General features: G+C 36.1%; 1 protein-coding gene across 4 annotated transcripts in view; it reads right to left on the bottom strand.

Moving 5' to 3' along the window:
* Positions 1–23,595, bottom strand: part of FGF14 (fibroblast growth factor 14) — a gene marked incomplete at both ends in the record, with an annotated part of 587,184 nt that overhangs the window by 89,260 nt on the left and 474,329 nt on the right. The gene's annotated exons all lie outside the window — the stretch shown is intronic.

Raw genomic sequence — 23,595 nt, 5'->3', positions numbered from 1 at the left:
AAGAAGCCACAAATAAAATATAAGAATACATTAGAATAAGGAATGTGTTAGGGATCTAAGTATACTGGTTAAGGTGTCCTGGTACCACAGTTTTCTTGCTAATCTTGATCAAGCCAAAGTACATGTGTAACATTCCTGTAAATAGTACTCATATTTATAAGCCACACATGGACTAGACCCATGGTTGGCAAACTGCGGCTCTTTGGCTCCTTGAGTGTGGCTCTTCCACAAAATACCACGGCCTGGGCGAGTATATTTTGAAGAAGTGGCGTTAGAAGAAGTTTAAGTTTTAAAAAATTTGGCTCTCAAAAGAAATTTCAATCGTTGTACTGTTGATATTTGGCTCTATTGACTAATGAGTTTGCCTACCACTGGACTAGACAGAAAACAGTGGTTGCTAGTCCCACAGGGAGAATGAAAGTTTAACTATAATGGCATATATAAATTTGGGAGCAAGCAAACATTTTTTGTTGATTGTGACAAAGAATTTCACTTTAAGTCATTTATGATAAATCTACATATTCAACCTTTCTTATTGTTTCAAAATAAGAAAGCTTTAATTTGCCTTTTAGATTGATACATAGGGATTGTCAAGAAACATTTCGGAAGATAATTTAATAGTGTTGCATGTATTCAGCCTTCCTAGCTCTCTCTCTCTGTGTGTGTGTGTGTGTGTGTGTGTGTGTGTGTGTGTGTGTGTGTGAGAGAGAGAGAGAGAGAGAGAGAGAGAGAGAGAGAGAGAGAGATTATTTTGTCTTTTTTTTTTTCTTCAAAATCCTCAATGTTAAAGAAACTACTTCCAAATTAACTCAGCCAGGTCAATTTAGACAACAAACTTTTTGACTCCAAGAGAATCATAAAGCATTACCAAACCAAATATGACTACACAGGAACATAATAACATTTTTCAAGCTTGTAAGAATAGGATAGAATTAGACAAAGTCTATGAAAAGAGTAAAATAAATGTATGACATACTTCCAGCATGTCATAAACTGGCTGCCTTGGTGATAAACTTTACTAGTTCAGTTCAAATCCTCTTTTGATTTGGTGTTTGTCTCCCTCCCTTTATGTACACATACCACTGTACAATAGCACCTAAGGGTCATGAGAACAGTAATATATGCCTATTTTTGTCACTATTGTATGTTCAACACAAAGAACAGTGTGTGGCACATAATAACTATATAAATACATAAAATATAAATGAATAAAATACTTGGTGAGGTGAATGAAGTAGGGGGCATGCAGGAGGCAGCCAATTGATGATTCCCTCTCATCATTGATGTTTCTATCTCTCTCTCCCTCTCCCTCTCTGAAATTAATAAAATATATATATATATATATATTTTTAAATGATATGTTGGAAATATTCATGTAAAATCACACATTTTAAAAATGGAAATAACTTTACACATGAAAGATCTTTATTTTGCAAAGACATAAACAGCGGTATCTAAAATTTGTGTAGTACTTTACAAATTACAGAGTACTAGCAAGTATTATTGCCTTATCCAAATCACAGCCCTAAGAGGCAGGTATTAAAAACCACCAATTCATGTATGAAGAAAACTCAATGGAGAAACATAGCTAGAGAGTAATTGTTAGGCTTTAGACTTCAGGCTTTAACTTGAATTTCTAAGAGAGAGTTTAAGAAGCTTACTCCTATATGTTGGTAATTAATTAAACACTGCCAAACTATTTAGTAGCACATGGAAAATTACAACACTTCTGTTCTTTCACATTGCCTTAATCCAAATGGAGAAGTCATTGGAAATAAGAATGCCTAGTATATGCTTGAACTTACACATACTGAATAAACACAGATAGTGGTTAAATAAGAAACAAAACAAAACAGTGCCATACATATTTATACCTAAAACTCAAATCATGGAAGCAAGGGCAAAATAATGTAATGATAGCATCCAAACCAATGGTTATCAAACTTTAGCATATGAAGTATCACCTGAAGTATTTATTAAAATACAAACTATAAGATTCCACACCCACCTGGAGATTCTGATTCAATAGGTATGGATAAGATTTAAATTAGTGGTACCCAAATTTTACTATATTTGAGAATTACCTGGGTTGCTTTTAAAAATCCCAATTCCAGGCTGAACTTGAGAGCCATTAAGTCAGTGTCCAGGCAGGAGCCATACATCAATATTTTTTAAAGTATTTTTCTCATGGATTAACTCAGGATTAGTATTTAGCTGTATTTATTTTGAAGAAAAATTTTACAAATAATTATACCAATATATTTTGAAATGCAGTCGAATTGTCCTCCACAGAAATTGCATACTGATTCTGTTCATATTCCAGAAAGGAAAGAAGGAAAGAAGGAAGGAAGGAAGGAAGGAAGGAAGGAAGGAAGGAAGGAAGGAAGGAAGGAAGGAAGGAAGGAAGGGAGAGAGGGAGGGAGGGAGGGAGGGAGGGAGGGAGGGAGGGAGGGAGGGAGGGAGGTGGGGGAGGGAGAGAGAGAGAGAGGGAGAGAGATCCATGACCCTGCCCTGTAACTTCTCTCAGTTCCTAGGAGTTTTGTTAGATGATGTTCTGCTTCTCCAAGAGGAGACAAGGAGCCAGAGAGTTCTCCCGTGATTCCTGGTTGCCTCTTGGATGCTCTGCATCTTCCTTGACAAAGATTTTGCTCCAGGCACAGTGATTCATCCTGAAGCCTGAAGCCAAAATGTGCTTGGAAATCACTATTTGGAGATTAAAGTTTATATTTGAAATAGAAACAGTGATATAACTAATGAGTGCTTATGCAGTGAATTTTAGTTGCATGGTAATCATATCACCTTCAAAAGACTGCCTGGAGGTAAAGTACTTTTACCTTCTGCTCTTATAAGGATCTAAAGTAAATAAGCAAGAAGTTGTGGTGCCGTGCAAAGCAGACCAAAAATAAAGCCTTCACAGATACACACGCTGGCATAATGTGAGCTTCAACTAAGCAGGCAACTCAGAACAAAAGAAGCAGAAAAACCAGTGCAAATGATTTTTACCTGATTAACACTCCCAAATAATGAGAAACTTGATAAAGAATGTGTATTATGCTAAGCAAGATAAGCCTGTCAGTAAAGACAAATACCATATGATCTCATATATATGTGGTCTAATGAACAAAATAAACTGACGAACAAAATGGAACCAGAAGCATAGATACATGGAACAGACTAGTGAGAGCTAGAGGGGAGGGGGGAGGGGGGAGTGGATAAAGAAGCTGAAAAAACATATATGCACATCCAATGGACACAGATAACAATGTGGTGAAGGCCAAGGGAGAGCAAGGTAAGAGTAGATGAAGGTGGGCTGCGGGGGGGGTATGAGGGAGAGGGTTAGAATGGGGAAAGTCAGCAAAAATGTCAACATTAAACAAGTTAATTTAAAAAAGAAAGAAAATACTGGCATACACACACACACACACACACACACACACACACACACACAATTAAATATTCAAGAAAAATAAATAAAAAAGAATGCCCAGGGAAGCAGAAACTTCCATTTCCAATTGTTTTCAAAGATATTTTTGACTTGTCTACTGTTAGAGGTATAGGCAGATAAAACCTGGGTTTTCTATTTTATTTACTTAGAAAGCATTGAAAACTATCAACACAAATAATAATATCCCTTCTGAAATCAATTATATCTTATTATCAGGTGATGCAGCAAGATATTAACATATTTTAAAAGTTGCCCAAGGTGCAGCTAAGGCTGAAATCCAATACTTTAACATGAAAGATATGGTAACATTAAGAATGGTTCATGTCTATTAATAAACTGAATCTAAACACTTTAATGCTTCTCTATTTATCTGCACCGTGCAGTATCCAATGAAACCTACAATTTTAATATAATATTTCAAACACTTTATGAACTTTAAGTTGAATGCCAAGTTGGAAAAATGAGCTCAGGTAGAGATCCCAAAGTTGGGATCTCTTTGGTTCATTCTAGCAATAATGACCCATGAAACACCATGTGAAATTTAATTTGCAGCCCTTATACAAATGTGATATAGAGAAAAGCCTTGGTTTTTTATTATAAAGAAAATAATAATTCAGTATATGAAGAAGATATCTTATATAATAAAGAGCTAAATGCTAATTAGACTGGACAGCGGAATGACTTTCCAGAACCACCTTCCAGAACTACCAGTGTGTGGGGGGCAGGGCCCTGAGGCAGCCAGGGCCGCGAGGGCTGAGCCCCTTGCACAAATTTTGTGCATCAGGCCTCTAGTTTAGAAATAAAGAGAAAGCTAAAATTATGACACTCAGGAAAAAAGGTAAACTTCAACTGTCAGTGACACCAGCTCAAGGCCACAACGAAGGGAAAAATGAGCTCAGGGTAGTCTCAGAAACATAATTTGGATATAAAGCTTCAGCATATAGGTTTTGTCTACTGTGTTTTCCCAATTGCTCTCTTTTACTACTTAAACTGAATTATAGTTCATAGAATATTAAAGAAAGTCCCAGGACTATGACACGTGATTTAGAATATCACTCTATGTATACTGACTCAAAACGAAAAAAACGCCATGTTTCTTCTAAGCTTGGAAAACCCAATATATATAGTCCTTCTTCACTCTAGAGATGCTTTTGTCTAAAGAAATTAGACAAGGACCTACTCTCCCTGGACAGTTGGAAGAGAAAATAAAATCAATTCTACCCAGGAATAACGGCTGGTATGCATTTCTGTGCCACTAACACTGGTAGTTTAATAAATACTACTTGTGATTCAATGAAGACATTACTGAAGGAAAACCATGCCTCACTCTTTTCTTGGCGAATGAGAAAAAAAAAGTCCTGAAATGTAAATACTAGTTCAATTAATTTCAATGTAAAGTGGATACCTGCTGATATGTCATATCCACTTACAGAAGAAATATTGACTATATCTACTTTAAAAAGGATTCTAATGTAAATTATGAAGTAATTTTAGTTCCTTTAGTCTATAACTTCTATTCAATTAATAAATATTAATGTGGTAATTTTATATATGTTATTTAAAACATGATGGGGAAGCAGTTCCCAATTTCTTATAGCTTATTTTATTACTTGAAGACCTCTCTTTATTTCTCATTACTTAAAATCTGAAGTTTAAGTGTCAATTATTTTATTTCCCTCACTATTTAAAAATATTTATGAATGCCTTTTCAGTGATATGTAATAACTCCCTTGTCACTAATATAATGATATATTTTATAATAAATAGTAATTGACCAGCTCTTTTTGTAAATTGGATTTATAAGATGTACATTCATAAATTGATAGTCAAAAAATGCCCAGAGGATATTAGTGAATAGTACTAAAAAATAATGGATTTCAGTCAAAGGATTTGCCATCTGTATTTAGATCTTTCTTTCAGAGTGGCAAATATAGTGTTTTATACATGTATAACAATCAAGTATATAAAACACATAGGTAACTACATACATACAACAGAGAATGTTTTTGTAAAATGGCTTATACCTTCTGTTACCATAACCTTAACTATTCAAACAAATCTATATCCAGAGAAAATCAAGAATATATGCTTTTATGTTTTAATAAATGTTATTACCATCACTTAGTAGTTTTAAAACTGTTATCTCTAGAGAAAAAAATAAATTCTTACAAAAATATCATTATCAGGGCATTTAACATCTGGTTCTCCTTGTAATAAGGGGCTGTTTAGGATTTCAAGTGTGGGGCTGTTTACAATTTCAAGCGTGGGCTCAAGTGGGAAGCCTCCTTGGGAACTATAATAATTAACCATCTTTTCCAGTATGGGTACTATGAAATCAGGGAAGTCCAAATAATTTGCAAAGAGAATGTATCCCATTGGTATTTGGGATGCAAATTGGTACCTTTGTCATTGTAATAATTATTGTTTGATTTTAACAATAGTCTTATGTAGCATATACAATAGGGACCAATAACAAAGGGACATTGACATTGCTTGTTTTATTATTTGGAACCTTCACATCATATTACCCAGTCAGAATACACTGAGCACAGCACATGGGGACAGTGGTTTCCCAGGAAACACTCCAATCGACAACAGGTTGAATTGAATAAGATAATCCATATAGTCTTATACTAGTTTTTTAAAAATCAAAGATCTAAATGGATGTTTTTATAACATCTAAACTGCCTTTTCATGTCAAAGAATTTGTTAGTCCATTTTAAACTAAATACTAGCTAATAGATTTTTAAAAATATATTTTATTGATTTTTTTTTTACAAAGAGGAAGAGAGAGGGATAGGGAGTTAGAAACATCGATGAGAGAGAAACATCGATCAGCTGCCTCCTGCACACCCCCTACTGGGGATGTGCCCGCAACCAAGATACATACCCTTGACCGGAATCGAACCTGGGACCCTTCAGTCCTCAGGCCGATGCTCTATCCACTGAGCCAAACTGGTTAGGGCTAGATTTGTTTTTGAACATAATTTGCTATTAAGCATGCATACTATTTACTCTTAAGCATAATGCAAAATCGCATCATGTTAAATGCAATAAATTAAGCATCTTCAGATGAAGTCATGAAACCTAACACAGGACAAATGTTCAGAGAAAGAAGGTAGTTGCCAGTACTTGTTAAGCATCAGAACCGTTCAGACTGTCAGTAGAATTAGTAGCTAGGAAATCAAGTGACCCTGTAGTAGTTGCAGGGAGGCCAAGTTCTGACTCCTCTTCTTGCTGAACACAAACCGCCATGTTTTGTCAGTTCTCTCTCTAAATCACGCCTCAGACTTTCTGTTGGACCAGTGGATGTTTTGATCATCTGAGGGCCCCTGCATCACAAACGCAACCATTTCTGCTTCTTCCAGATCTGCTTTGTCCCTCCCACCTTTTCTACAGTGACTCCAGAAAGTGCTTTTATGCATGAGAGAAGAATACTCACTGTCCTCATTTAGTAAAACATATTATTACGGGGCAGAATATAACTAAATGTGCATATAATTAAATACATATCAACATTTAAATAGTTAAAGGTTTTTGGATATTTATCTGCTTAGGGTATTCAGTTATAGAATATACTGCTCTTTTTGCATACTTTTATGCTTATCTAACCTTTTTTGAGGATCCTTGGATGTTAAGTCATTGAAAAAATGAATTAAATTCTGCCTGGTGCTAAATTTTTCCTGTCCCTCTTCCAATATTCCTCTCTGCACTCAGAAAGCAGGCATCATGGTGGTAAGGTATCCTCCTTTCATCTTTGTGTCTTTTCTCTCTTCCTGTACTTTCTTCATCTTAACACATGGGGGACTCTCCTCTCTTCTTGCTTATCAGCATAGTAACAATTATTTTTATAAGGTTGAGCTTCACTTTTCAGTGTTATTATCTGTGAAATATTAGTCTTACCAATGGTAAATGGAGCAATAAAGATGCTCCTTCATGCAGAACCCCACAGGGCAGGGATGCTGATCAATTAAATAGGTCAAATTCAAACCCAGAAAAGTGGGTGGGTGAATAAATGTCAGAACATGTTCAGGAAGACAAGGGTAATTGTTACTGGATGGCTGGGTAGATGTTGAAAGTACTCTGTGGAAAGAAAAGGACTATAACAGATAATTATTTCAGTGTAAAAAATAATGGTGTTCAACTCTACACCACATAAGAAAAAGGAAAGTTGAGAGGAAGGAAACAGAGGTCAAGTAGGTAGGTCTTGACCATTGTGGCTTGAATAGCAACAAGCATCATTAAGCAAGTCTTCTCAGAGTTCAGTTCGCAGGCCGATGCTCTATCCACTGAGCCAAACCAGTTAGGGCTCACAGAGCTGATTCTGAAAGAAGGAAAACAGACCAATATGACCCATCTACATAAACTGGGCAATGCACATATGTTCCATCCAGTACCATTTGACCACTTACTAGATTTCAAGTCAGTAAGTATGGGGGGGCTTAGCTTCAGTTAATTATAAAGTGATATTATTCACAAAGTTGAATAAAATGTAGTAAACTTGAGCAGTTCAACTCTAACTGTAGAAGTATATAGCACTTCAATCAAATCCTTACTATCCTATATAATAAAAGCCTAATATGCAAATTGTCCCCTCGACAGGGAGTTCGACCTGGAGTTCAACCAGGAGTTCAACCAGGGGGCTGGGCTGGCTATGGTGGTGGCAGGCAGCCAGGGGAAGGGAGACGTGCCTGGCTGGCAGTCGCTAGGGACCCTTCCCATGCATGAATTTTGTGCACTGGGCTTCTCCTGAAATATAATGAACAAAAGGATCATGGATCTAAATATAAAGAAGTATAGAAGAAATAGTGAGTGAATTGGCTTCAGGAGGATCAGCAAATATGACCTTTTTCCCAATCCAAGACCAATGAATGGAAGTTTTCTTAACAGAGCAGAAGAGTGATGGCTTGGAGGAGGGATGGAAAATATACTGAGAGAGAGTAATTTCACATAAAAAAAAGAGATCTCTCAAAATCTGTGAGTCTTACAATAAAAACACCAGACATAATAAATAAACCAAATAATTTCACTATCTATAGCTATAATTTTGAAATTATTGTGAGAAAGGACCCTAATAAGAGACTTATAAAAGTAATCTATAGTATCTGATTATAAAGGTTTGCCATTGACAAGATAAGAAAGTAATTTATATTAAATGAGTGTAAAGGGACAGAGTTAGTTTTGAAGGTATAAGCCTTTTCAACTATTAACATAATGTTCCATACATCAAAGTCTATCTGTTATGATAAACATTAGGACACAAATTAAAGTCATTAAAATAAAACATTCTTAAAATCAAGACAAATAAGTCATAGAATGAAGATCCCAGCATTGCTGACACTCAGGCATTTACAGAAACTAGGAAGGCTGGATACATGGCAAGACCAGTGTTATCAGTGATTTCTGACGTTAGGTCAGCTGTAAACCTGGTCCCCAGATATGTTCACTGTACTCTCATCCTCACTAAAAAGCATCATTCCTGGAAATTAGCTTGAAGACCTTGCATGAGAACATCATCAACTTCCATTGAATTTTTTTTTGCTTCAGAGCCCTGGTGACTAAAGGACATATACTTAAATACCATTTATCATAATAACCACATATTCACAGGCTCTAAGCCTTATTTAACACATTTCACAGTTCTCATTTCTTATAGTATGGGTGAGTTACTTTTTAAAAAATTATTTGCACTGTGGCAGAACAGAATTGTCAACTTTATAATATATGACACTCTGGGCTTAGCATAGGCTGAGCATTAGGGCTTCTATTTTATAATCCAAAAATTAAGTGTTAAAATGCAATCATTGCATATATCCTCAATGTGCATTCTCATTAACTTCTGATTTGGGAAAAATATAATTTGCCTAAGTCATGTGCAGCTATTTGGGAGATAGTTCCATGGAGGTACACATGTACACTTGAATGTACTTGAAATATAAAACAATTAACTCAGCGTATAGAGTTATGATGTTGGAAATCAGAAAGTATTGTAAGTACCAAGACCAACACTCCCACCTGCCCTGAAATTGCAGAAATTTATAGAAATGAAGTTCAATCAAGAAGAGTCTCTCTAGTATTTGGTAAAGCAGCAATAAATCCTCATGATCTACTTAAAATGTGAGATCCCAGCTTTGAAGGACTTGGCTTTTAAGGTATTTTTCACCGTACATCTGCTACTACTTTGGAATGTAATGACAGCAATGCAGAAAATGGAAAATTAAGTATATTCACAATGAAAATCCTTACGCAATAATAGATATACTTTAGGGTTTAGTGACATTTTAAAATATCTGAGATAAGAGAAATTATGTCTCTTGTAACTAACACAAACTTAATTGGTAACCACAAAGTTTCTTTAAAAAAATTAATGGTAGTCTAAATTTAGATGCGTTGGATTTTTCGATAAATATCACAACAGCTTTCCCAGCCTGTTGCATGTTGGAAGCATTGCTAATCCAAGATCTTAAATGTTTGGCTTAATATATCTTTATTTGCACATAACTTGCAAAACAACAAATGACAGCTTTAATCTGATAGGAAAACACGGGGAGCCCTCCCTCTAAGTGTAGCAGCTGGATGGGAGACACTGCTGCTGGCATGGGAGAGAACAGACTTCTGAAGTGGCCACTGCAAAGGCAGCTGCAAAGGTAAATGACTCACTTGAAAACATCCAGTGGCAGAAGCTAACTGTGACTTGGGGGCAGTGATGAACGTCACAAAGAAACAGAGAAACCACGTCACAGGCACGCCGAGAGAGACAGAAAGAACATCAAGGGTAGGAAGGAGAAGAAGGTGACCATGTAAAAGGGTAACCTGAGAAAGAATCTGAGGCTCATAAATAAATGTCTGTAAACACAGAAAGAATGACATCTGAGACATTAATGAGGTACAAATAACATGGGCGTTTAAGGGTTTCTCTTTGTTTGGGGACGTGGTGGGAGGAAGGGCAATATATCTGGCAGGTTTCATAGGTTAGCTTGGCAGCAGCTTTGACTTCCAGGCAAGGAGGCTCGGCTGTCCCTTATGGGGCAGTGCTGACGGCAGACGTCGGTGTGGAAGTGTAATAGCATGGATAGTGAACATCCTTGTTCAAAGTGCCAACAATCTGGTCAGTAAACAACGATGTACGTAATTCCAACATTTTCCCACACTGCTCTGTGCAGCTCGCTTGAAATCCTGTGGACTTCAACTTTATCTAATAGGAGTTGCATCTAATTTATTTGCCAAGTAAATACATACTTCAGTAATATTGCTACCGTGGCACCTAAGACACAAGTAGAAGTTAAAAAAAAAGATTACTAAAAATAAACTAATGGTCCGAGAAGAATAATACAAACTATATAATCTGATAATTTTGAAAATTTATCACCCTCTGGAGAATCTCTAACAAAGGAAATAGAAGTTAAAAAGTGCACAAAGATTAAGTAACTTCATAAAGGATCTTAGCAGGAAGGCAACAGTTTGAAATATTATCTGGGCTTTCTCTCCTCTCCCTTTTAAACTTATAAGGAGTTGAGCTGAACCTTAAGCAGGTATTTTTCCCCTTTGTTTTTTTTTTTTTTCAATATCTTTTAAAAGAAAACAGCAATATTTCATTTAGCTTGGCAATGTGGATATCCAGAGGTTTCACTGATGGTTACATATACATTAAATAGGATAAACTAATTTTATTCTCCTTCATTGTGACAGAATTACAATTATTAAATGGAAAACATACTGAAACCAGTTTCATAGTAAATATGAGTAAAACACTTTTCTCATAATACATATATATCAACAACTTAAATACTAGTATTTTCCTTGAAACATTATTTCTCTCATGCAAATAAGAATAGAAATATAGTTAACTTTTAAACAAATAATTACTGTCAGGAAGATCCAGAAATGTATCACAATTAAATAAATTATATTTTAAAAACCAACAATGTAATAAAAATACACATCTTTTCCTTAAAATAAGTTAGTCTTCACCACGTGAAGTGACGAAGTGGCATAGAACACACATGATCACAAGTTGAAATAAAAGTTTTACTAAAATAATCATCAAAATAAAGTTATATTCTCTTTAATATCTTAAAAACCACAGATTAAATCTATTTAATTAGTTTTCAAGTAAGTAAATTTAAAAGCAGTAACAAGTAACCCTTATAATCATTCATAAAGTTTGTAGTTGTATTTATATTGAGATTTTATCTAGTTTAAGGACAAAACTGAATAACATTGGACATGTTATTTTATGGTATTTACTTTCACAGGAATTTTTTCTAGGACATTTCAGTGACAGAGTGAAAGCAATTTGACATTAACTAAAAGATAATAATAACAATTGTAGTGATGAGATAAAGGAACCCTTGAGGTCTACCAATGAAGTGAACTGAGTTGTAAATCTTAAAAAAAAAAAAAGGATGAAAATGTTACCTTTTGCAATAGCATGTGTAACAGAGAATAAAAAGCATATAATTTTTATACAATACTGTACTAACCAGAATTAAATGTACTAACTAGCAAACTAACAAGTTTGTTGGAACAAAAACAGAAACCAGATTTTATGCTAACAACCTCTATTTTAGCCTCTATTTCAGTACATTGCAGGGACCAGCAGTACCTGTCCAGATAGGAGATGACTGACCACAGGAATTCGGCTGACACTGAAGGATTCAACATGCTGACACCAAGATCTTTGGCGGAACCAGCAAGAACACTGCCCACACATCTCCACTTCCCCTCACTGTCCTTATAAAAGCCACTGGCTTGCTTAGAGATGTTAAGATGGTTTTTAGGATACGAGTCCACCATCTTCTCAGGCCGCTGGCACCTGAATAACCTGGAGATTATTGTGCTAAGTGAAATAAGCCAGTCTGAGAAAGACAAGTACCATATGATTTCACTCATGTGTGGAATCTAATGAACAAAATAAACTAGCAAACAAAATAGAAACAAGCTCATAGATACTGAGGACAGGCTGACATCTCTCCAAGAGGAAGGGGGTTAGAGGGCTGGGTGAAGAAGGTGAAGCGATTAAGCCAGAGGTGGGAAACATATAAGGCCCAATAAATCATTTTGTCTGACCCTGCCAAGTCATTAGGGGTGAGTTAATTAAATGTTTGAGCAAATGTAGCAGCCTAATTTTTAAGTTGATAATTTTGTATGGCCCATGAATGATGTTATAAATATTCAAATGGCTCTTGGCAGATAAAAGGTCCCCCACCCCTGGATTAAGCAAAGATAAAATAGCTCATAGATATGGCCAACACTATGGTGATTACCAGAGGGAAAGGTGGGTGGGGAGAGGTAGAAGCAGGTAAGGGTGGTATGTAAATGGTGATGGAAGGAGACTTGACTTGGGGTTGTGAACACAATACAATATAAAGATCATGTCTTGTAGAACTGTACACTGGAAACCTATATAATTTTATTAACCACCCCAATAAATTCAATACATTTTTTAAAAAGAAAAAAAATAAAGATTTTGATCCAAAAGCTCCAGACTGTTTTGTTTTTTCCCCCTATGGGCTTGTTGTCTTAATAATTGGAATACTAGGTAAGAAAGGCTATTTAATTTTTATTCAAAACTCATATTAGATTTTATGAAACTTAGAAAACCTTTACATGTGCAGTTCTCTTATAAGTATCCAAATTGTGTGAGCACTATTTTTGAAGAGCAATGTATTTGAATGTAATCTTTTTCTATTTGAGATTATAACAAGTATGTATACATGCTCATGGGCAAATAAAAATGCTCTTTGAGGGTATCATAACTCCAGTCTTCCTACAAATTTGAAGAGGGACCCTGGGATAGCTAAGCAGAGAGGAGGCACAGCACTCACTCATGCCCTGCTAGCCCTTGTTTCGTTGCTGGGATCTCCCTGCAGCAGGAGACGTGTCAGAGAGGAGAGTACTGCTCTTGGCATGTGCCCACCAGGCCAACTGCACAGCTGGGAAATTCTGACTTGTTCTTAATGTGTATATGATAGGCATGGCAATGTTTGCTGACCTAGTGTAATTAATTGCCATCATTCTGCTAGACATAATCACAATGCAGTATCTGAATATTAAAGAAACCATAATTGAGTGTTTCATCTATTTCTTGGAAAGCATTTCAAATGTCATCAGCATGTTACAAAAAGTCATTCCTAATTCTCAAGGTCACCCAGTGGGACCAAATGCTTAAATTAGTGTGGGTGGCATTGCCAGCTTTTATTTAGTCTTCTCAGCTGGGTGTCTTCTCTCATTATATCTGTCCACCTATCACCCCCACTCTCTTGTCCACCTAAGAAATGAATTAGCCTTAGCCGGTTTGGCTTAGTGGATAGATCTTCGGCCTTCGGACCGAAGGGTTCCAGGTTCGATTTTGGTCAAGGGCATGTACCTTGGTTGCAGGCACATCCCCAATAGGGGGTGTGCAGGAGGCAGCTGATGGATGTTTCTCTCTCATCGATGTTTCTAACTCTCTATCCCTCTCCCTTCCTCTCTGTAAAAAATAAATAAAATATATTTTTAAAAAAAGAAATGAATTATATAAGGCATTTGCCTTTGAAAAATTAAAAATAACTCAAGTATGAAATATATATGTATATATTCTATACAATAAAAAGGTGGATTTTATTTTCACAGTACTTCACAAATGAGTATGCAGAAAAATCCCTAAATGATAACTAAGAGAAAAATACCTACATATACATATCAGAATATTATCAGAATAAGGAATATTCCTAAATAGTTTATGGTTATAGAATAATTATACACAAATACACACCACGCAGTGCCCATAGTATAATAATTCTACTTTTCCCCGGTGGCAACATATCCATGTCTTCTGCATTTACCTCTTCAGGCTTTTGAATGACCCTTTACCAACTCACTTTGAATTGGAATTAACAAAAATAATTCAGTAATACATTATGTACCACTCTGGGGTTTTGCATTCCCTACATTTGCAGAATGTGGGCTTTATGTCTCTTCAACTTTACCTTGCTGTTTTCGCCATCTCTGCCTCAAATGTAAAATCACCTTGAGTCGCTGATAGTGCAACCTATCACCTTTTTTTAGAGTAAATAATTATTTCAAATGCTTCTAGCTAGAACACTATCATTAACAGAAAATACAATTAGGAATTAAACATAATTTAGCACACTTTGAGCAAGTCTCTTGTTTAAAGAAAGGACTGGAATATTGGATAATTGAAAGTAAATGCTACATTGTGCCACATTCCATAGTTTTCCTTAGTCATACAAGGAACATAATGCCTAATGAAGTTATTATTTATAAAAATGTTTAAAGAGCATTATCTTTTGGTGCTGGTAGTTAATGGTTTAATGATTCTGAGGAATTTCTAATTGGCCCCAAAGACTGACCACCAGAAAAAAATAAAATAAAATCGTGACTGATTTTTGTGGCACAGACAAGCAAGGTATGATTGAACAACCTGTGCTTTGAAATAATCAGGTATTACCGACATGGTTTCTTTTTCTTTTTTAAATTATTATTATTGTATGAATGATGCACAAAAATTAATAAGAACTTTGTCTGCATTCAAATTCCTCCAAGGCATTATTTGATTTTTTTTTTAGATAAACACAGGGGAATTATTACCCAAGGTAATTCTTTTGTCTACCCATTTCTATGTGCAAGCCCTCTCATGTAATGTAATTTTAAATTAAAGGCTCACTGCCATTTCTCCTAGGTATACAGTTGGCTTTGCTAAGTCAATAAAACAGTCTTTCAAAGGATTCCAACTGCATAAGAAAAATAGCTAACTCATTTATGGTACCTGTGGAATAATTTCTTAATAGTTTCCTCCTTTACTTTAATATATTTCACATTAGAAATTATTACTTCATGGGCATTAAGAGATGCCTCACATAAACTCCAGGTAAGAGTTGCCTGGAGATCTTTGAAAAGTTTAAACGTTGATTTTATGTTATTAATATGGCTTGAAATACAGATCCTAATTGATATTGGAATAAAATAAGGAAGGTCTGCATAGCCACCATTAAATGGTAAGTAGAGTTATTGAAATTGCAAATTCTTAATATAAAAACAATTTTTCATTTCCTCTCTTGATATCATTAACTTAAGATTATAGGATAGAGAGCAAATGGCAATATTTAAATAATTAATAATATAGGAGGTGCCATATCTTCCAAAGTGACATAATTTTATCAATCATTTTACCATTTAACACATTAGCAATGATAATGTGTCATGATTACAGAGGAAGTACATGCAAATAAATGCTCATTGTGAGCATTTAATGTGTCCTCTAATAAAACAGTTGTTTCTCAGACCACAATAAATATGCATCTTTTAAGGTAATATATCATCTCGCCATGATTTTACTCTTCATTATCTACAAGCAAGAAAGATATCTATTTTTTCAAAGCTGTGTCTAAAGTACAGGCCAGGAAACCAACATTCTTGAACCATAACAGAGTATTGCTCACCATAGAGAATGATTTGCCATGACAAGGATTGCACTGAGTCTAAGGTTAGTGGAAACAGTGTTATAATGGTTCATAGTTAAAAAACGGATGAGTTAATTGGAGAAGTTTACATTAATGGGGAGTCATTGAGGCTCAACCTTTGTTGTTATGCCCTCACCAAAGGCACTCACAATAAATTTATTATGTGACATCAGTAAAATTGTCTGCTCTCGTTTGTCAGGTTAGTGATTAATTGTAACAGGTTAAAAGTAAAGTAGGATAATGGTTTATGTTTGCTGTCATAACTATTTCTGCTAAATAGTGGCCCAGACCCAGTATAAATGACCAAATAAAATATCTCCACCTTGTCAGAGATGTTGCAATTCCAAAGCTTCACTTATTTCCATTCAGTCTTTGACTTTATTTGGCAGCAAATAGCAAACAATTATGATGCCTTTGCATGGGTTGGGACATGCCTATTAACAAGGGACTCATCTCTCTTTATTCCATACTAGAGGCCTGGTGCACGAAATTTGTGCATGAGTGGGGATCCCTAGGCCCGGCCAGTGATCAGGACCTATCAGGGCCATCTCGCCTAGTCCCGATCCGGACCGGGCCGGCCAGGGCCTGTCAGCTTCCAGCTGGGGCCTCCTGCTGGCTGCCAGCTGGGACCTTCCAGACAGGGCAGGAGGGATGGGGAGAGGGACCGCAGGAGGTTTGCTGGCTGGGGGGAGGGATTGGGGGAGATTGGCTGGCCATGGGAGGTTGGCTGTGGGAGCGCACTGACCACCAGGGGGCAACTCCTGCATTGAGCTCCCCCTGGTGGTCAGTGCACATCATAGTGACTGGTCAACTGGTCGTTCCGTCGCATCGGTAGCTTAGGCTTTTATATATAGAGATAGTAGTTAGATCTTAAAGCCCACATCTAACTCCAAAAAAGAGTTCTACCATATACTTGCTCAGAAGTGTATTAAGTACCTTCCATGAACTTGCATTCCAAACTGCATACATTACTTTGACAATCAATATCAACCTTCAGTGAAATGTAAAGTAGCTCAGAGCACAAAATACCTTTCCATAAGGTAGAGAAATCATTCAAAATTAGAATGCACGGTGTGTGGAACTAACATCTATAGAAATTGTAATTTCCCTGAGGCCAGGGGCCATGTCTGTTTTTCACCATTATTTCTCTAGATTCTAGCATCAATACTAGTTGAAAGATAATATTATAATGGAAACGTGGCCAATATTTTCAGTTGTGTAAATGGTCATCACTCTTTCAATAGTACTAGAACTCCAAAAGCAATGGAAACAAACAGAAAGCATAAAGAAGAGGAAATAACCTGGTTAGTGTGGCTCAGTGGTTGAGTGTGAACCTATGAACCAGGAGGTCATGGTTGGATTCCTGGTCAGGGAACATGCCTGGGTTGTAGGCTCGATCTCTGAAAGGGGTGTGCAGGAGGCAGCCAATCAATGATTCTCTTTCATCATTGATGTTTCTATCTCTCACTTCCTCTCCCTTCCTCTCTGAACTCAATAAAATATATTTTAAAAATAAAGAAAGAACAAAGAGGAAATAATGAAATTACCATAAAATTTTTGCCAACTTTTAGTACATAACATATAAAGTAGAACAGCCTATTTGATTTTTCAATAAAGGTTGTTTATGTCTTAGGAAAATTGAAAATAGAGTAGTTTTTCATATTTTTATTAAATTTTTCATTAATTATTTTTCTTTATAATTCCCAAGTGACTAAGAAATGGGACTTAAATTATTGGGGCTATGTTGAGGAGATGGAGAAAAACACCTAATTCCTTTCCAGAGCCCACCATGAATTCATGGCTGGTGGGTTTTCAGAGGCCCTGGCAAGTAGCAACACATACATGTAACCCCACTGCCAAATGTCAGAAGGAAAATAATTCTCTAAAAGTAAAAATAATCAGCCCGGCTGGTGTAGTTCAGTGGTTGAACGTCAGCCAATGAACAAGGAAGTCACAGTTCAATTCCGGTTAGGGTACATGCCCAGGTTTTGGCTCAATCCCCAGTGGGGGGCGTGCAGGAGGCAGCTGATCAATAATTCACTCTCATCGTTGATGTTTCTTTCCTTCTCCCTTCCTCTCTGAAATCAATAAAAATATATTTAAAAAATAATCAGAAATAAAACCCATCTTGGGTGAACAGTGTATAGCAATTTTCAATCATAAGGGTTCTCACATATGCAAACCATTTTTTTTAAAGTATATTTTTATTGAGTTCAGAGAGGAAGGGAGAGGGAAAGAGAGATTGGAACATCAATGATGAGAGAGAATCATTGATCAGCTGCTTCCCGCACGTCCCCTACTGGGAATCAAGCCCGCAACTCTGGCATGTGCCCTTGACCGGAATCTAACCTGGAACCCTTCAGTCCACAGGCCGATGCTCTATCCACTGAGCCAAACCGGCTAGGGCTGCAAACAGTGTTTAAATAGGCAGAATTTCCCCTCAATTTTAGTAGCTATTAATTGTTGCTTTAATGTTAAATAGGATTTATCACTTACTGTATGGTATATTGGCCTTCTTAGCATTTCTGTAGTTTACTGCAATTTTTTTTTTCATGATTTTGAAAATGAAAACAAAGAAATGGTCATTCTCAAATATTGTTTATCTACTGTTTTAGGACTTAATCTCTTGGGTAGTTTTAAAATCTCATATATAAAAATGTCTTTGACCATCTACTACTTACCATCTACCTCCACAAATGCAAATTTTTAAAAACTGAAACATTATTTTAAAGAATATATTTTATTGATTTCGGAGATGAGTGGAGAGGGAGAGAGATAGAAACATCAATGATGAGAAAATCACTGATCAGTTGCCTCCTGCACACCCCCCATTGGGGATGGAGCCCAAAACCTGGGCATGAGCCCTGACCAGAAATCAAACCCTGACCTCCTGGTTCATACAATGCTCAACCACTGAGCCACACCGGCCAGGCAAAAATTGAAACATTCTGATCAAACCTAATTTTGTTACTACTTACAGTACTTTATAATGTTTTCACCATTAAAAAAATCAGGAAAAAATTACCAACTACAATAATATTCTTTCTTTGACACCAAAATGAAATATAAAACCAAAATATTTCATGTCATTTCATGAACATATAGAAATAATAAAGCCCTTTCTCCAGTTATCATCATTCATGCACTTGCTTTAAAATGTCCACGTTTAAGTGGCAGTGATGTTTATTAGAAATCAAGCTTTATTTTTCTGCCCCAAGATTCTTGCTTAAGGTGAAGACATTACCACTCAGCTTATCAATGCAAATATGAGCACATTAGAAGGCAGACATTGCATGTCTGAGTGCTGTCTCTGTGAATTTCTAATGCTCTTTCAGGAAGGAATGTGTAAAGAAGTGCTTTCCTGCAATTCAGACTTGAGAGATAAGCAGACTCATATCTTCTTTGCCTATAATTACTAGTAATGTTTTTCAATGGGGTGAATATGATGTGACATGCATAATAAATATCATCTACAGGAGGGCATTCAAGGAATAATTTAATAAAATATTCTGATAAAATTAATTCCACCTTCACAATAATCAATCAGGAACTTCATACTGAATACTTCTTACATTCCCTTCACTATTAAAGAAGAGATAGAAAATGTACAAGTATAATCATGGAATCATAGATTCTGAGAAAAATAGAATCCAGCTTAGTCAAGATGTACTCCAAATGATTTCCTTCTATCTATTGGATTTCAAGGAGTTTTAGTTTGTTTGTTCATTTTTAAATCTGCAATATTTCACATTATCTTTGAAGCCCCAGCACTTCAAAGAGATGTCTGAGATTTTGCTGCCTAAGGTTTCTTCTAGGATTTTTATGGTTTCACAACTTACAGTTAAAATAGCTGCCAGTAATGTTGGTTGAATGAATGAATAGACAAGTTCATTAATACACTCATCCATACCAAGTATTTGACTCGTTCATCAGTCATTAAGTGCTGAGTAATATATGGAGTAGAAATGGTCTTCCACACATTTCAGACAAACCCTTTTGCTATCACATAGCTGTGATCACATTTTTGTTAGGTAGATATTATGGGCTGTAGTACAGTTAAGAAATTTTTATAATGATGGGCTCCTATGAGATCAATCCATTCTCTATAAAACACCCAGAAAAGAAGCTCAAATGTGGGCCAAACACCAGGGTCCTGCTGAAGGAGAAGGAAGTCTCCTTTGTTCCAAAAATGGGACCTGTGTGGGAAGGCCCTGCTTAGAGGAAAACAAAATTATCTCAGAGAAAATAGGGGGCTAGGAAGAGTAAACAATGTATTAAATATGTATATGTATATATATATATATATATATATATATATATATATATATATATGCAAAGGAAAGTGTATGATTGTGAGTACACAAAATACAGAATTTATTCTTGTATTATTTATTAATTATGTATTATTTATTTGTATTACAAATGTAAACACACTTTTTGCCACCCCTATATTTATTTCATTAGTAATTTTTATTAAAAAATCTAAAAAGCAATCACTTCTGCAGCAACTCAGATTTGTGGTCAGCTATAACCTTCTCTGACAGGATACCACTGTCCTAAATCACACCCTTCCATTCAGTAGGTGCCTGTTGGCCCCCACGCTGATTCTCAGGCTGATTTCTCCCCCGAGCTTTATGCGATAAAAACCACTTTTCTTTTTCAGGATTGCAAACCAGCCATTATTGGTTTGAAATTAAATATTTACTTTGTTTCTATTTTGTCTTATTTCATTTTTTCAAGTCTCAGCAAAATTCCTGTCTTTCTCTATATTATATTTTAAAATTTATCTTTATTGTTGAAATTACTACAGATGTGCCCCCCTTTACTTCATACCCCCACTCCTCTCATCCCCAGGCCTTCATCACACTACTGTCTGTCTGTAAGTTATGTATATATGCACTTAAGTTTTTTGGTTAATCTCTTCCCCCGTCAACCCCCGCTTCCCTCTGAAATTTGTCAGTCTGCTGCATACTTCAATGTTTCTGGATCTATTTTGCTTGTCAGTTTATTTTGTTCTTTAGATTCCACATATGAGTGAGGTCACGTGATACTTGTCTTTCTTCGATTGACTTATTTAGTTTAGCATAGTATGCTCCAGGTCCCTCCATGCTGTCTCAAAGGGTAAGAGAGCCTTCTTTTTTTAGAGATGCATAGTATTCCACTGTGTAAACATACCACATATTTTGTATACACTCACCTCCTTATGGCCACTTGGGCTGTTTCCAGATCTTAACTATTGTAAATAATGCTGCTATGAACAGAGGGATGCATGTATTTTTCTGACTCTTAGGATATATTACTAGAAGTGGGATCACTGGGTCAAATGGCAGTTCCATTTTTAATTTTTTGAGGAAACTCCATACTGTTCTCCATAGTGGCTGCACCAGTCTGCATTCCCACCAGCAGTGCACTAGGTTCCCTTTTCTCCACATCCTCGCCAGCACTTGTCATTTGTTGATTTGTTGATAGTAGCCATTCTGGAAGATGTGAGGTGATACCACATTGTCATTTTAATTTGCATCACCCTATTGATTTTAGTGATTTTGAGTATTTTCATATATCTCTTGGCCATCTGTATGTCCTCCTTGAAGAACTGTCTATTTAGGTCATTTGCCCATTTTTAATTGGATTGTTTGTCTTCCTTTTGTTAAGTTGTATGAATTTTTTATATATTTTGAAAATTAAATGTGTCATTGGCAAATATATTCTCCCATACAGTGGGCTCCTTTTTCATTTTTTTGATGGTTTCTTCTGCTGTGCAGAAGCCTTTTATTTTGATGTAGTCCCATTAGTTTATTTTTTTCCTTTGTTTCCCTTGCCCTAGGAGATGTATCAGCAAACATATTGCTACAAGAGATGTCTGAGATTTTGCTGCCTAAGGTTTCTTCTAGGATTTTTATGGTTTCACAACTTACAGTTAAGTCTTTTATCCATTTTGAATTTATTTTTTGTATGGTGTAAGTTCTTGGTCTAATTTCTTTTTTTTTTTTGCATGTACCAGTTCAATTTTCCCAACACTATTTATTGAAGAGACTATCTTGACCCCATTGTATGCGCTTGCCTTCTTTGTCAAATATAATTTGAGTGTAATGGCTTGGGTTGATTTGTGGGGTCTCTGTTCTGTTCCATTGGTCTATATGCCTGTTCTTGTGCCAGTACCAGGCTGTTTTGATTACAATGGTTTTGTAGTATAACTTGATATCCAGTATTGTAATCCCTCCAACCTTGTTCTTCTTTCTCAAGGTTGCTCTATATTATCTTAATGCTCAAGGACACATTTTTTTGTCCTATTCTTTATAGAATCAGCAGAGCAATCATCCAGGATTTTTCTCCACACACTTACTCAAAGGCCAGCTCACTTGGTTAATAGAAAAGGTGAGCATTACTTGTGGTCATGTCATTATGCTTATTCAAGGGGTTTGAACTGGACCATGAGTTTGTCATCATTATTATCGTCGTCATCAACAACAGCAGCATTTACTCAAGGTAAGTATAAAATAATGTAATATTAAAGTCATGGTTCATGAGACAGTGATGTATACTGTGTTTATCAAGATATTACTCCTTTAGGCACCTGCACAAGGAATGCCTGGGCTACATAGTCAAAATCAGTTCTTGAGGTATATGGAACTCACTCAATTGGAATCTTTTGGGTAAATGTTCTGGGTTTAAGGTATTTGCAATGTTATCAGCATAAGTCTTATCTATGTTGACCACTATGAGACTATCTGAAGGCTTAATATTCTCTTCCTATATTATCATCATTTTTATAAAGACACAAGTTATAAACTTAATTCAGCTAGTTTTCTCCTCTATACCCAGTGTCCAAAATTGCCTTTATTGATTATGTATACTTAGGAATCAAGGAAAATATATTAGGAAGCTTTTCAAGAAGTTATGTTATTTAATAAAGCTTTTAATTTCTAATATCTAACTTTGCCCATGTAGGTGTTATTCACCCCATTTCTTCATCTTTGATTCACATGCAGGAGGAATAGGGAAACAATCACCATCCATCATAGAACAAGTCTTTATCCACACACCATTCCTCAGACAGCCCTTAGACTTATTTCTTCCATGATGAATGAGCTTGGTCATCATCCAACAGTCATTCAGTGGGATCATCACCCACTTGGATAAAACTGAGTGCACTGCATTCCTCCACGCCAGCCCCTCCTTCTTCCGGGTTCTATTTTCTCAGGGAAAAGCATCACTGCTCACCAGATTCTGAGTTTCAAATATCTCTCTTCCTTTCCAGTCCCTTCACTGCGGGATTGCCAACAACAATGTCTCTAGGCCCAGAAACAAAGTTAACGTGTGTAGTGTCTGCCTTTCTAAGTTTAAGAACTGACATTCAGATCTCTCTCTCTCTCTCTCTTTCTCTTTCTCGCTCTCTCTCTTTCTCTCAGACATACACACACACACACACACACACACACACACACACACACACACACACACACGCTGATGCTGTCAAAACAAAGCAAATGTTTGTAGTTTGCAAGCCCTATTTAATTTTCTCTTCTTTATTCTCTTTTTCTTTTATTCCTTGATTTCCCTGACAACCACTTTTCAAATTTCTGTTTCTATGTATTTCACCTGTTTAGATTACAAAGGCAAGATCATGCAGTTATTTTTTTTTATGTGTCTTACTCACTTCAGTTTACTTTCCAATGTCTTCCAGGT

The sequence above is a fragment of the Cnephaeus nilssonii genome, assembly GCF_951640355.1.
Source record: "Cnephaeus nilssonii genome assembly, chromosome: 8".
Taxonomy (NCBI): domain Eukaryota; kingdom Metazoa; phylum Chordata; class Mammalia; order Chiroptera; family Vespertilionidae; genus Cnephaeus; species Cnephaeus nilssonii.
This window is presented reverse-complemented; position numbering and strand designations above follow the sequence as displayed.